Source organism: Amphibalanus amphitrite, unplaced genomic scaffold, assembly GCF_019059575.1.
Source record: "Amphibalanus amphitrite isolate SeventyFive unplaced genomic scaffold, NRLGWU_Aamphi_draft 000602F_arrow, whole genome shotgun sequence".
NCBI classification, from domain to species: Eukaryota; Metazoa; Arthropoda; class Thecostraca; order Balanomorpha; family Balanidae; genus Amphibalanus; species Amphibalanus amphitrite.
The window spans coordinates 80849-94415 of NW_024882096.1; the positions used below are offsets into that span (position 1 = coordinate 80849).

A 13567-nucleotide genomic window follows, 5' to 3' on the forward strand; every position below is an offset into this window, starting at 1 on the left:
AGCCAACACTCTTCTAATGCAGCTTCGTATCTGTAGCAGCATAATCCTCCGAGGGTAACCGTTTAAAGGGACCCTCCCACCTTAACATTAGATTTGAGTTGAGATAGCCAAAATGGGGTCCCTGGCTCACAATTACCGGTTTCGGCACTCACAACATCGAGAAATGCCTTAAATCGGAAATATTGAATTTCAAAATTGCAGCATTTTGATTCAGAGGGGCTAATGCTTAGGAATACCCCTCTGAATGTGTGACGTCAGCGCAAATATCTAACGATTTTTAAATGTTTGACTAAAACGTTTTGTAGCACGCGGTGGTATATGCTATTTGCGCGCAACATCTGCCGCAAACGCCGCACTTCTAAAATAAAGTCGCTAGAAACAGCGGAGATCCCCAAAAAAGTAAACAAAAGTAAAAGTGTAATATCTTGAAAACCGGTGAATATTTTTCGGTGAAATTTGGTAGATATTCGTTTTCGCTCTTTCTGAACCGAGCGACATCACTTTCATGCCAATTCATAAACTTTTTTGAAGGTGGGAGGGTCCCTTTAAGCGACTGGTTGGCCTGTGACTCTCCCGCGTGCCTTGCGCCGTGGCTCTCCCGTGCCAACGGAATTGGATCAGCTGCTGCTTGCGGCGCACCATTTGGTGGTCGGCATCAGAGTATATAGAACACCGGGTACAGTCAGAGTTTGGGATATGGTAGCAGTCAAATGTCGACAGAAATGGCGAACAAGTTACAAATAGAGGTAGGTTTATTCCACTGTTATACTTCCTCTTGAAAACTGTTGACACACATGACGTCATAAAGTAAAAAGTCCCCATCTAAGGTCGTTAAGACGAATTTTTGACATTATTAAATAACAAAATTATATTGTGTTACCTGTCTTATCTTATATTGTTCCAACAATCATTTTTTATTATCTCTATTGGCCAACTATTTGTTGATTACGTCATCTGGGGCCGCGAGTCGGCGAATGCAGTCGGTCGGAAAAAAACACGTGTTTTCGGCGGCCGAGGTAAACAAATTACAGTAGGTATAGGTAGCTTTGGGTGATATGCTATTTCTATTATTGAAATCGCGTCTCCTGCCGTCAGTACTTTTTCGTCGCAGTGATTTTCACTTTTAGAATTTTCTTCAATAATTGTGGTATTCAGTTCTGCCTCTGATTTGCTATGGCAATTATTATTTGAAGTGAAGAAGGCCTTGTTATGGCCCTGCACAACCTCGCTGAAAAGTGAAACTGAAACGGCTAGAATAACAGTATTGCAACTGGTTTCAAATTATTCTTCAAATTTCCTCGAAGTCAGGCTTAGACCTATGAATAACATCAGATTTGCAAGCATGTTCAAACTGCTCCGTTAATCTCCAGAACATCAGGCTCTCTTCTGATGCTTACAATGCCTGCGGCTGCAACATTATATTGCTAAGAATGGCAGTTCAGCAAGATGTATGTGCAGGCAGAGGCACTTAGCCAATGCACAATGCAGTGCAGATTAATTGTGGTGTGAATTTTGTGTGGATCAGTGCACAATGTGAATGCGTGCCATGATGTGGTAAATGCCATGCCGAATGGCTGTGCTGTGATATGAGCTGACACTGTTGAGTGTTGATGCAATGCTATCTAAGAAATTTTCAGAAGGCAAATGAGACATCATTGAATATTAGTGTAGTTTCCATATAAGTGCAGAGTTCCCAAACTTGCAGCCTTTTTCGTGTGATTGTGCACATTTCCAGCCTATGTGCGTGCTAGTGTGGAATACTTAGTTGCTAGATTGGCTGGCACAGCTTGGCAAGTGTCAACTCTGTGGTAAATGTGAAGATGAAGTCCAGTGAAGATTTTGAACATCTAACCTGACCTAACCTTACCTTCTAACTCATAGCTTTCAACCTACCAATATACTACCTACGAACCCAACACACCAGCCTAAAACCTACAACCTAACTCCTACAACCTACCAAACTCAAGTCTACAGTCTGGACTTCATCTACACATATATCAACTCTATTGCCTGATAATCTTTTCTTGTTTCACACAATCTTATGGTCTGATATGTCTTTCTGAAGCAATAGTCAAAGAATGTGATAAGTTAAGTAATTTTTCACAAATGGAGATAAATAAATTTATGTTTATGAGTGTTTTTGAGCTAAGTTGTGTTTCAATGGTGATAAATGGAATGCTGTCATCATCACATTGCATTGCCATCATGATCAAAGGCATTAGGAGCATTAGGAGACAGAAGTATTGACTATTGAGATGAGCCATCCATTTGTGTTTTTACCAATGCATTACCTTAGGCCTTTAGGGAAAAGTGATCAAAAGTTGTTGAGTTAAGGGGAATATGGAGAAGAGCATTTATTGTTTGTTTTTGGGAAGAAGAAAATCAATTAAACTTATGAACAAGAAGTGATCATGCATTGTATTATGAGCCCAAACCAAACAGGATTCTCTCATGACCATACTAAATGCACAACCCTTAGCTGTTTCTGCACAGTGGAACCCGCTTAACCCTCGCCGGACTAATTGGTTTTCTACATACGCGCCGGCCGGGGGCAGGGGTGGGGGGGGGGGTACGACCCCATCTCGCCGTTTCGCCCCTAATGGAGCTAGAACGTCGCAGAAAAGACGAGCGTGTGTGTCGTTACGAGATGCAGCGTTTTGTACCCGATTTTAAGGTCTCAGGTCAACCGGTGACCTCTGAGGTCAGGTTAAGTGGCCCAAGGTACGGGTTCGGTTTTGGCGAATAACTTAACAAAAAATGATTGCAGGGCCGCGATTTTGACAGCATCGTATTCGCCCTGCTCAGGTGCGTCGAATGGTATTCTTTTTTATTTGGGTGAGGCCAACTTTGGGTGTTGACCTCGGGTCACGGTGAGGTCAGAGATCCCAAGGGCACGAACTTGGTCGAAGGAGGTCATGTCACATATCAGTCGATTTGGCAGGTCTTCCCGAGTCTATTGGTGGCTTTCCCGACTCGCTAGCTCAATTTGATCAGAAGTTATTGTCAAAAAACTTATGACACTAGTGACGTCATCAATGACGTCATGCAAGCTCTTTGTGCAAAAATGAAGCATCGAACCTTGTAAAGAGTGCATGAAATAATCACGGTTGCGTGTGTTACAGCTAGTCTGAGATCGTTCTGGGCTCCAAAATAGCTGTTTATAAGTTTCCCCCATTGGCTTATAATGGTGACTTCATATGACCGGCCTGACCTCATGTGACCTTGAATAAAAAAGCGAGATATACACGTTGTGAGACTTCTGGAGGATACTAGGTCCTGCAAGTTTCATCTCCTTGTGAAATCTGCTCTGACACTGAGGGCGTTGCGAACTTGCGGTATCCGAGGACCGTGCAGAGGTTCACTTATGACGTCAAAGGTCAGTGACCTGACCTGACCTGAAAAAGCTGCTGGTATTGCAAGATCCGGCTTGAATCAAAGGTCAGGTTCATCACTACTCGGTATGTTCCGAGCATTCGAAAAAGCAACCATCAAGATGTAATTGAATGATACCGTTTAGGATTGCAACTTCTCGCCTATCGCCAAATTTCAGCGTTTTATGTATGTACCATCGCCAAAGTGGATTCGGGTATCGATAGAAGAAAGATCAGGCTGTCGTATGGTACACTCGGTTTATACGTATCTCGACTAATAAGTTAATAAATCGACTTTTAGTTTTGCCTTCGAAATCGGTATCTCCCATAGGTAAAGCACTAGTGAAGGGAAAATAAAAAAACCTTCACGCTCTGCTTACGTCACCAGAGCGTGAAGCTACCAATGCCATTGACTGGGTCGGCATAGCCCAATACCTCCCTCGCTTCCTCTCAGCTCATTGCCCTGAAATGGTGTGAGGTGACGACCGGCCTAGGCCAACAATGAAAATTAGGTAAACAAATAGCATTACTGCCACTGACCCCTAATTTTCGAAGTGTGTTTCGGACAATCAAAATACTTAGGCATTCTATAGAATGCCTGGGAGCTTAAGCCAGGCATTCTATAGAATGCCTAAGCAGTCAGGGATTCTATAGAATACCTAGGGATTCTATAGAATGCCTGGTCGGTCAGGCATTCTATAGAATGCCTAGGCATTCTATAGAATGCCTGATTCCACACATTGCCTGTAACATATATAAAAACATTACTGGTGCCATTAAAATGTTATACTTTTGGCCTGTTTGATACCGTAAATCAACTTACAAATCAACTGGGCAACTTATGCAGACAAATCCAAATGCTTGAGGCACACCCTCATTAAACAATAAAAAATCACCGTAGGATATCGGCCTAATTTCTACGCATGGGGTAGATCCTTTCGTAAGAAGCGAAGTGGTCCGATCATTACGCAAGTGAGCGTAAAATCCACTGAGTGAAATCCGTTACCCTCGTCAATGTTTATTTGATCGTTGCGCACGCGTATCTTGTGCTTTCCGACGGACGAGACGTGTAAACTGTAAACATGCGCCACCGTGCTCTCCACGATGGAATTACCGACCCAGGCGCTGCGATGACGGTTCACAAATATATAAACAGTGATGTGTGACCCTCAGTCACTTTAGACTTACATACCGTCCGCTCAACATAGTCGGCTTGGGAGACAGCACAGTTTTATCGAGCACGGGCATCGTCAGTGATAGAGTCTACCGTGTCTGGTCGGTTTGGAGAGTTAAACGTGTGTGCCACTAGTTCCCAATAAGGTCTCCAGTCTTCCTATTAGAAGCAGTGGAGAGATTTGGCACATCCTCTCCGTGATAAGTCAACGTCTACACAGGTTAGTGGAGATATAACGTAAGGAGGCATCGCTGATAATTACTCACCCGAGTTGTAAACTGTTCTTGAGCTTGGAAGCGTGGGTCGGTAAGGGGACCCACGTTTGCCTTCCACAAAGGGACAGCGAATCGTCAAATAGTTTCGGCCGAGAAGTTAGCGCAGATGGTGAAAGCTGCTATGCCTGGATTCGAAAATGACCTTAGTGACCTGACCTGACTAGAATTTGTCACAATGTGTAATAGGGTGGCCCTTATTTTCGAAAGTTTGAAAATCCAGTCTCCAAACCCGGATTCTTGTTCCACTCCATGAGAGAACCACGCGAGTATTTTTTTTTTAAATCGAATAATATTTACCCGGTGCTCAACGACCTTAAAATTTTACTATTTAAGATCATTTTCACGTTCAACGATACAGGGGCTTTGTCGGTGGCCTCCGCCCTCAAGGAGAAACTGCGAGTAGAAGGCCCCTTGGTAGTCCACTGGGACGGGAAGCTGATGCCGGATCTCACCAGCTACGTCCACGTCGACTGCCTGTCCATCCTCGTGTCTGGGGGAGTGGAGGTTCAGCTGCTTCAGGTGGCGAAGCTTCCCAGTGGAAGAGGGGCGAATGAAGCGAAGGCCGTCGTGGAGGCGTTGGATAAGTGGAGCGTCGCTGACCGGGTCGTGAGGATGTCCTTTGACACCACCGCCGCCAACACGGGTCGCCACAACGGGGCGTGTACCCTGATTGAGCAGCAGCTGAAGAACGACCTCCTCTACCTCGCCTGCCGGCACCACATTCTCGAGCTCGTGATCGAGGCGGTCTTCACGTCGGTGATGGGCCAACTACAGGGCCTGCTGTCCTGCTGTTCAAGCGTTTCCAGGAGAGGTGGCCCTTCATCAACCAAGGCGAGTTCCAGCCGATCGAGGATGGAGCAGGAGAGGTCGACATCGAGTGGTTCCTTCAGGCCCTGAAAGAGCGGACAGACCTTCGGGACGACTACCGGGAACTTCTGGAACTAACCGTCATCTTTCTCGGCGGCGTACCTCCCCGCGGAATACGCTTCCGTGCCCCTGGCCCCATGCACCACGCTAGGTGGATGAGCAAGGTGCTGTACTCGCTCAAGGTGTGGCTGTTCAGGGGACAGGTCAAACTGACGCCGAAGGAGGAGCGCGGACTGTTGAGGGTGGCCATGTTCTCCGCCCGCCTCTACAGCAAAGCCTGGACGCAAGCCCCACTTGCTGTCGCGGCTCCGCTCAACGATCTTCAGCTGCTTCAGGCACTGGACGGGTACGAGGACGCGGAGGTCTCCAAGGCCGCGACAAACAAGCTCCTCGGCCACCTCTGGTACCTCTCGGAAGAGCCCTGGCGTTCTTCGACGACCGGGTTTCATCAGAAACAAAGAAGAAGATGGTAGCGGCGATTGAGGAGAAGGACGGCAACGACACAGCCCAGAAGCGAGTGACTATTCCCGCTTCAGCGATCAGCGGCTGCAGCCTTGAGGACTTCGTGACCTCCAATACGTCCTCGTTCTTCTCCAAGATGTCCATCGACAAGGGATTCCTGGCGTTGGAACCGGCAGACTGGAGGAAGGATGAGGCGTACGGCAAGGCGTGCAAAGCGCTGGAGAAGCTGTCGGTCACCAATGACCACGCGGAACGAGGCGTCGCCCTGATTCAGGAGTATAACCGGCTCCTGACGAAGGACGAAGAACAACTCCAGTTCCTCGTCCAGGTCGTCGCGGACCATCGGCGCCAGTTCCCGGACACCAGGAAGGGAACGCTTGCACGGACCGGGCGACAATGAGTGGCTAGCAAGTAGCAACCACACAACCCCCGCCAGGAGAGGAAAGCGGCTAATACTCCCACGAGAGCAACGTGGGAGTGGGACCCGGAGTGCTTGTGACTAGCGTTCGCTGAGTAAAATTTCAGAGTCGTTGAGCACCGGTTAAATATATTCCGATTTCAATGAAACTTTGCACAGCACGTTTCTGGGTCAAAAGGAACAAGAATCCGGGTTTGGAGCATAGACATTATTCGTTTGAAATTTCACCCCCATACAGAGGGCCACCCTAATGTGTAACCGGAATTACATACAGGTGCTTGATTTGGCCCCTTCCAGAGCCGTTTTACGAAGTTCACGAAATGAGCTTTTTATATTCGTAGGGCGAGTGAAATTTCGAGGTAGCTTAGCATGCGTAATGCGTATCACGTTTTAAATGCGTACCAAAGGGAACTTTTCGTTTGATGACTGATACATTTTCCCCTCTTTTCAGGCTTTCTTCTACAACTCAAAATGATGCGGCATTCGCTTCTGGTCTACACGATGGCTGTGGCCCTGAGCTCGGCTGTGACCTCGGCGGCGCCGCGGGGCATTTACGGTCGCGCGCCACCTCTGCGCACGGCCAACAGCGCAGTTGATCGGACCACAGCTGAAGGGATCACCCCGCCCTTCAATCGCCTTGGAGTGCGGGTACCGCAGCTGGCCATAAAACAACAAACGAAAGACGCCTCAGGCAGGAATTACGATACTAATCCGAGACTTCGTGTTCCGATCCTGGCTAACTTTGATGATGTCATTGGAATCAAGTCCGGCGCTTCTGAGCCGGCTAGGGGTGGTCATTCTGGACCTCGGGCTCCCCTACTGACGGCAGTTCCTGATGATGACGTCAGTGATGACGTCACTGGTTCCAATGGTGGTTATCGAATGGGACTTCGTGTGCCGAAACTTGCTGTGTGAATATTTTTAATTCAATCCTTAGGTGATCTTGTAGATAAGTGGCGTTTTATAAACGCTCGTGAGTGACAACATTTGAACGTCTAGTCGCTCCGTAGCCTTATTGTTACTTTTTATGTGACGTCATCACACGTGTTTCCTACCGTTACAGCTGAGCATATGCTGCGGTCGATTAGCTTTAAATGTTATTTATGTCAAGAGTCAATGTTTTATGCAAATGTCGAATTCTTTAATTTTGCTTGCAAGGCTGAGCGTTTTGAGTGTGCGCATTGTTCATGTATCTACGTTTTATTTTAAAGTATTTATTATAAAATTATATTAGTCGATGCTTCGTACTGATAACTTGCTTAAATACATGTTCATATATATTTCTTGATGGTTTACCAAGCAATGCTCTGAGAAAACAGCGAAAATGTCACACTTATACTGGGACGAGGCTCCTTACTTATCCATATCGTATGGATGGCGCAGAACTTGAGGATTTGCTGATAACGCACGGAAGGCCTGTGAGAAAGCGAGTATGGTCTAAGAACCTTTACAATGCCATTATTATTGTGATAAGAACTTGGACCCCGCAAAGAGTGATTTGAAGGTGAGCTTTGATAAGCTTAAAATGTACCGGTCGTGTTAACACCTTTTAGGGTAGATACTTATTCAGAAAGAAAATGATATATTATGGTGGTTTAAACTAATTCCAGTCAAACTGTTAGTACATACCTAACCCGTATTTACCACACCTGTTTTTTTTTATTTCAACCCTGCAGTAGGTGTAAGCTTTTGTCATCCTCCGACAGCAAAGGGGCTCAGGCAGGGACCGCGGATTCAAATTTGCGTAGGGTGTGCAAGATGTGGCGATTGGGCCCCCCACCCACGTCGGGGCCCCTTCAAAAAAGGCAGCGCTGCCCCGGAATAAGACGGCTCTATATAAGGAAGCGGGGCGGGAAACCCTTCAAAATTGAGGGTCGTAAGATAAATGAGCGAGTATCTTACGTTCAGGTGATGCAAGAGCAGAGTAAATGCACATGCTTGTATGCAACATGTTGATCAAGACAGCCCATATTCAGCCCAGATTCAGCCAAGATTCGGGACACCTCCGATCAAGCTGAAACTCGCACACAATGTAGGCCATGCCATGCCCAATCCACAGTCCGAGTCATTCGGCGGCACTCCCAGCCGTTTGACCTACAGAGGTCAGCAAAGGTCACGCGGCCCAAATTTGCACAGCAGATTGTGGCCCACTCAGTAGAGCTAGAGCGCTAAAAATGGCACCAATCGACTCGCCAGCATCTAATCTTACTTTACCAATAACCATTTGACCTCTCAAGGTCATGTGATGACCTAAGGTCATTTGTGGGCTATGTCGAAAATACACTTGCACAGCAGTTTTCGAGTAGAGGGATTGACCAAATTCCAAATCAAAGCACATCATCGGGTAGCCCATAGGCCGTAGTAGCTTTCCTTAAAAACCGCTTCTCTATATGTGACCCCGTTTGACCTCGGCAGGGCAAAATGTACAAATAAACGACACTCCATACGTCGCAGCCCGGATTTAGCCCAGATTCGGGACACCTCTGATCTGAAACTCGCACACAATGTTGGTGCTGACATGCCCAATCCACAGTCCGAGTCATTCGGCGGCACTCCCAGCCGTTTGACCTACAGGTGGTGCCATTTTTAGCGCTCTAGCTCTACTGGGTAGGCCACAATCTGCTGTGCAAATTTGGGCCACGTGTCATTTGCTGACCTCTGTAGGTCAAACGGCTGGGATTGCCGCCGAATGACTCGGACTGTGGATTGGGCATATCAGGACCTACATTGTGTGCGAGTTTCAGCTTGATCGGAGGTGTCCCGAATCTGGGCTGAATCCGGGCTGAATCTGGGCTGAATATGGGCTGTCTTGACTGCATGCAACGTGACCTGCATACGGTTCTCAATGCTAAGGGTAACAAAATGTTTAATTAACCTGCGACCCGTTGGGAGGGGGCAAAGGTCCCCCCTCTGGTTTTTCGCACATAACTCAGAAACGGCTGCGAATTTCGACTTGAATTTTTCAGTACCTCTCCGGACATCAATTTTACACAGATCCTGAAAAAAATTAGATCCCAGGTCATTTCAGGTCACGAGCTATTGAGGTCAAACTAAGGTCTTGTTCGGCGATTTTTCGTCGAAAAATTGTTCACGGAGAAAAGTCGCAGAAAATCAGGGGTTCAATTTAGCGACTCAAAAGTTGAATTCTTGGTACAAAAAAGCATGGCAAACAAAATGGCTATCTCGGAATTTCCAAAATATAAAAATCACTAGATCTAGGGATTTTCTAACTCAAAATTTATATTTATTGGGATATTTTTGAAATTTAGACATTTTCAAAAAACCGGAATATATGTCAGAGAACCTCTCATGCGCCTTACACATGCAAAAATTAACCCGCGACCGCCTGGGGGGCGGGGGGTCGGATCCGACCCCCCCCCCCCTCCGTTTTTCTTGAATAACTCATGAATCACTTTCGCAATCTACTTGAAACTTGGCATACCTTCTTCCCTATCAATTTGACGTCTCCTGTGCAATTTTTAAGAAAAAATTTCCAAAAGTTTTTGAGATATATCGATTTTAGTGATGTAACTACATGGCGTTTTTAGTTTAAGCTCATAGTGACATATATGGCAAAAGTCAATTATTCAAAATAATTTATATTAGGACCAAAACGCGTTTCGATAATATCGTCATCAGTTGGTCCTAAATAAATGACACAAAATACCATGTTCAATCCAAAACACTTGAAAACCTACGGTAACATTTCACGTGGACATCTCAATGCATTACATTCACTGGGGAGAAGTTCAACACTCAGTCGTGACCTATCTCGTCAATAACATGTACAATGTATACCTACACATAGAATATTACAGTTGATAAACAGATAGAATCAATTTTGCGGCTGTCTCGGCTAATGTAATCCTACCACTTTTGGGGTTCATGCACTCATTTATTTCAAGAATGGCCGCCTCGAGCGCTATCCTTGTCATTTTGTCAATGTTTTCTTTGACACTCTTAGCCGCTCTCCAGTCTGGCAATGCTCCACATTTATGAGTGTGTTTCACAATGGTTTTGTCTCTCTGATATTGTATATCTTTCCGATGTTCCCTCAGCCGTATATCCAAACCGCGACCGGTTTCGCCATAGTATGGCTTGGAACACTCAAGACGGGAACTTATAAACAATGCTGTTCTCATGTCGTGCGTTCCGTTTGCTTCTCACTATTTGTTCTATGCTTTTTCCCGTCTTGCTTATGACGACCACATCCGTTCCTTTCAAAAAGTTGGTGATGGTGTCAACATGTTTGGAATGTGGCACAACAATGACTTTGTGTTTCTTCTTCTCTTTCTGAGTTTTTGGAATCCTATCACGAATTTTCTTTGCCTTTAATTTACATCTGATAATCATCGCTTTTGGGTACTTCAAGTCCTTGAATACATTTCCTATGTACGCCAGCTCATCGCCCAAGTACTCATCACTGCATATTCGGTATGCTCTGAGATAAAAACCGATTATTACACCTGTTTTTACTCTAATGTTCGATTATTACTGTTTTTACTTTAATGTATTCAAGGACTTGAAGTACCCAAAAGCGATGATTATCAGATGTAAATTAAAGGCAAAGAAAATTCGTGATAGGATTCCAAAAACTCAGAAAGAGAAGAAGAAACACAAAGTCATTGTTGTGCCACATTCCAAACATGTTGACACCATCACCAACTTTTTGAAAGGAACGGATGTGGTCGTCATAAGCAAGACGGGAAAAAGCATAGAACAAATAGTGAGAAGCAAACGGAACGCACGACATGAGAACAGCATTGTTTATAAGATCCCCTGTCTTGGGTGTTCCAAGCCATACTATGGCGAAACCGTTCGCGGTTTGGATATACGGCTGAGGGAACATCGGAAAGATATACAATATCAGAGAGACAAAACCATTGTGAAACACACTCATGAATGTGGAGCATTGCCAGACTGGAGAGCGGCTAAGAGTGTCAAAGAAAACATTGACAAAATGACAAGGATAGCGCTCGAGGCGGCCATTCTTGAAATAAATGAGTGCATGAACCCCAAAAGTGGTAGGATTACATTAGCCGAGACAGCCGCAAAATTGATTCTATCTGTTTATCAACTGTAATATTCTATGTGTAGGTATACATTGTACATGTTATTGACGAGATAGGTCACGACTGAGTGTTGAACTTCTCCCCAGTGAATGTAATGCATTGAGATGTCCACGTGAAATGTTACCGTAGGTTTTCAAGTGTTTTGGATTGAACATGGTATTTTGTGTCATTTATTTAGGACCAACTGATGACGATATTATCGAAACGCGTTTTGGTCCTAATATAAATTATTTTGAATAATTGACTTTTGCCATATATGGCGTTTTTAGTCAAAAAGTGGTAAATGTTTAAAAAATAGCCAAAAATCAGGGTTTAAAGCAAATTGCAAATTATGGACATGAAAAGACGCAGCTCAACGTGTTCTTTAAAATGGCTATCTCGGATTTTCCATTAAATGCGTTTTTTACCCCTAAAAAAATCAAAAAACTATATTTTTTGGAAAACAGCTAATTAAATCCAAAATTTTGGGAATTTCCAAAAAACCGGAGTATATGTTGTAGAGCTCTATTAGAACATTAGATGCCCCAAATTTCAACTTTCTATCTTGATTTTTGACCCCCAAATTGTAAAAAATAGCTCCAACATACATAGGGCACGGTGACGTCATAAGCATTTTCGTGAATTAGAGGCACTTCTGAACATCGCATGTGAAAACAAATGGCACCACTAGATTCCTGGGACAAAGCTCGTCTAGAAAAGTGCATTTTTATGTCCAAAATAAAAAGTTGAAAAATTGACCTTTTTTCTCAGCCCTCGTAAAGTATAACCGATTTTTTATGCTTCCAATGCTTACTTATCACCAGCACAGTGACTTGGGGTCACATATAACCATTACCATCGGATTCGGCGTGAAAAATAAGCCATAAAACATGTGTCGCACGCCCATGTAGCAGAAATTGAAAACCGTGACCTTTCGTGACCTGACCTGACCTTGACCCGTACTTAGTATGACCCCTATACGCACATGGTACCTTCACTAGGCCTTTGAGGTCATTTTTGGTGAGTTTCGAGCAGCAGCTATCGATTCCGCTGTCCATAAGCCTAAGCATGCAAAACCCCCTGAATTTGACCTTTGACCTGACCTTGACCCGAAAGTTGACCTCAATCTTAAAATCTTAAGAGTGCTTTGGGAAGGTCTCGTAGAGACCTTTCGAACGCCGCCTCGCGGGGCTCGATACGACCATTGGTTCTCGAGATAACATGGGGGGGGGGGTCGGATCCGACCCCCCCCAGGCTGTCGTGGGTACGGAAATAGCCCAGGCGGTGCCGGGTTAACCCGCGCCGAGCCGGGGGGGTTGAACACCCCCCTGCGGTTTTTCACAGATATCTGAAAAACGGCGGCGCGGACTTTCCGTGGCCGTGCATCTTTTCGGCACATGTTGTGAAAATTTCAGACCCAGGTTGTCTAAGGTCAGGTCACCAGGTCACGCCAAGTGACCTCACCTCAGAAAAAATAAGAATGTTCGTCATTTCTACACTGACTGAACGATTGCCTTGAAACTTTCAGCGATTGATTAGAGTAACATAATCTATAAAATTTATATCTCGGAATTTTGATATCGGTGGCCTAAGGTCAGGTCAACTTTGCGGCCTCTCCATCATAAGTCAATAAGGAGAAAATTGAAAAGCGTCTGTTTTGCACGACCGCTATTCTAAACACTCTCAAACATCGAGATATAGGTAAAATTGACACACTGAATCGGAAATGGCAACTGTGACCCCTCGTTATGTCCCCGAGGTCATCTCAGGTCACGAACAGAATATAACAGTTTTTTTTTCGCTAATAACTTCTGATAGAGGCGTGCTAGAGCGCTGAAAACGCCTTAGATGTGTTCGGCTCGACGTTGCGGATCGACTGATATGCAACATGACCTTTTCCGGTCAGGTCATGACCTTGACCTAAGGTCAAATTATCAAGTTGACCTTTC

General features: G+C 45.2%; 1 long non-coding RNA gene across 1 annotated transcript; it reads left to right on the plus strand.

The window, feature by feature from the left end:
- Window positions 1-4535: 4535 nt before the first annotated feature.
- Window positions 4536-7847, plus strand: LOC122394619. The gene is made up of 2 exons (XR_006258898.1): window positions 4536-4765; window positions 7019-7847. It is a non-coding gene; the product is annotated as an uncharacterized LOC122394619 (long non-coding RNA).
- The last annotated feature ends 5720 nt before the right edge of the window (window positions 7848-13567 follow it).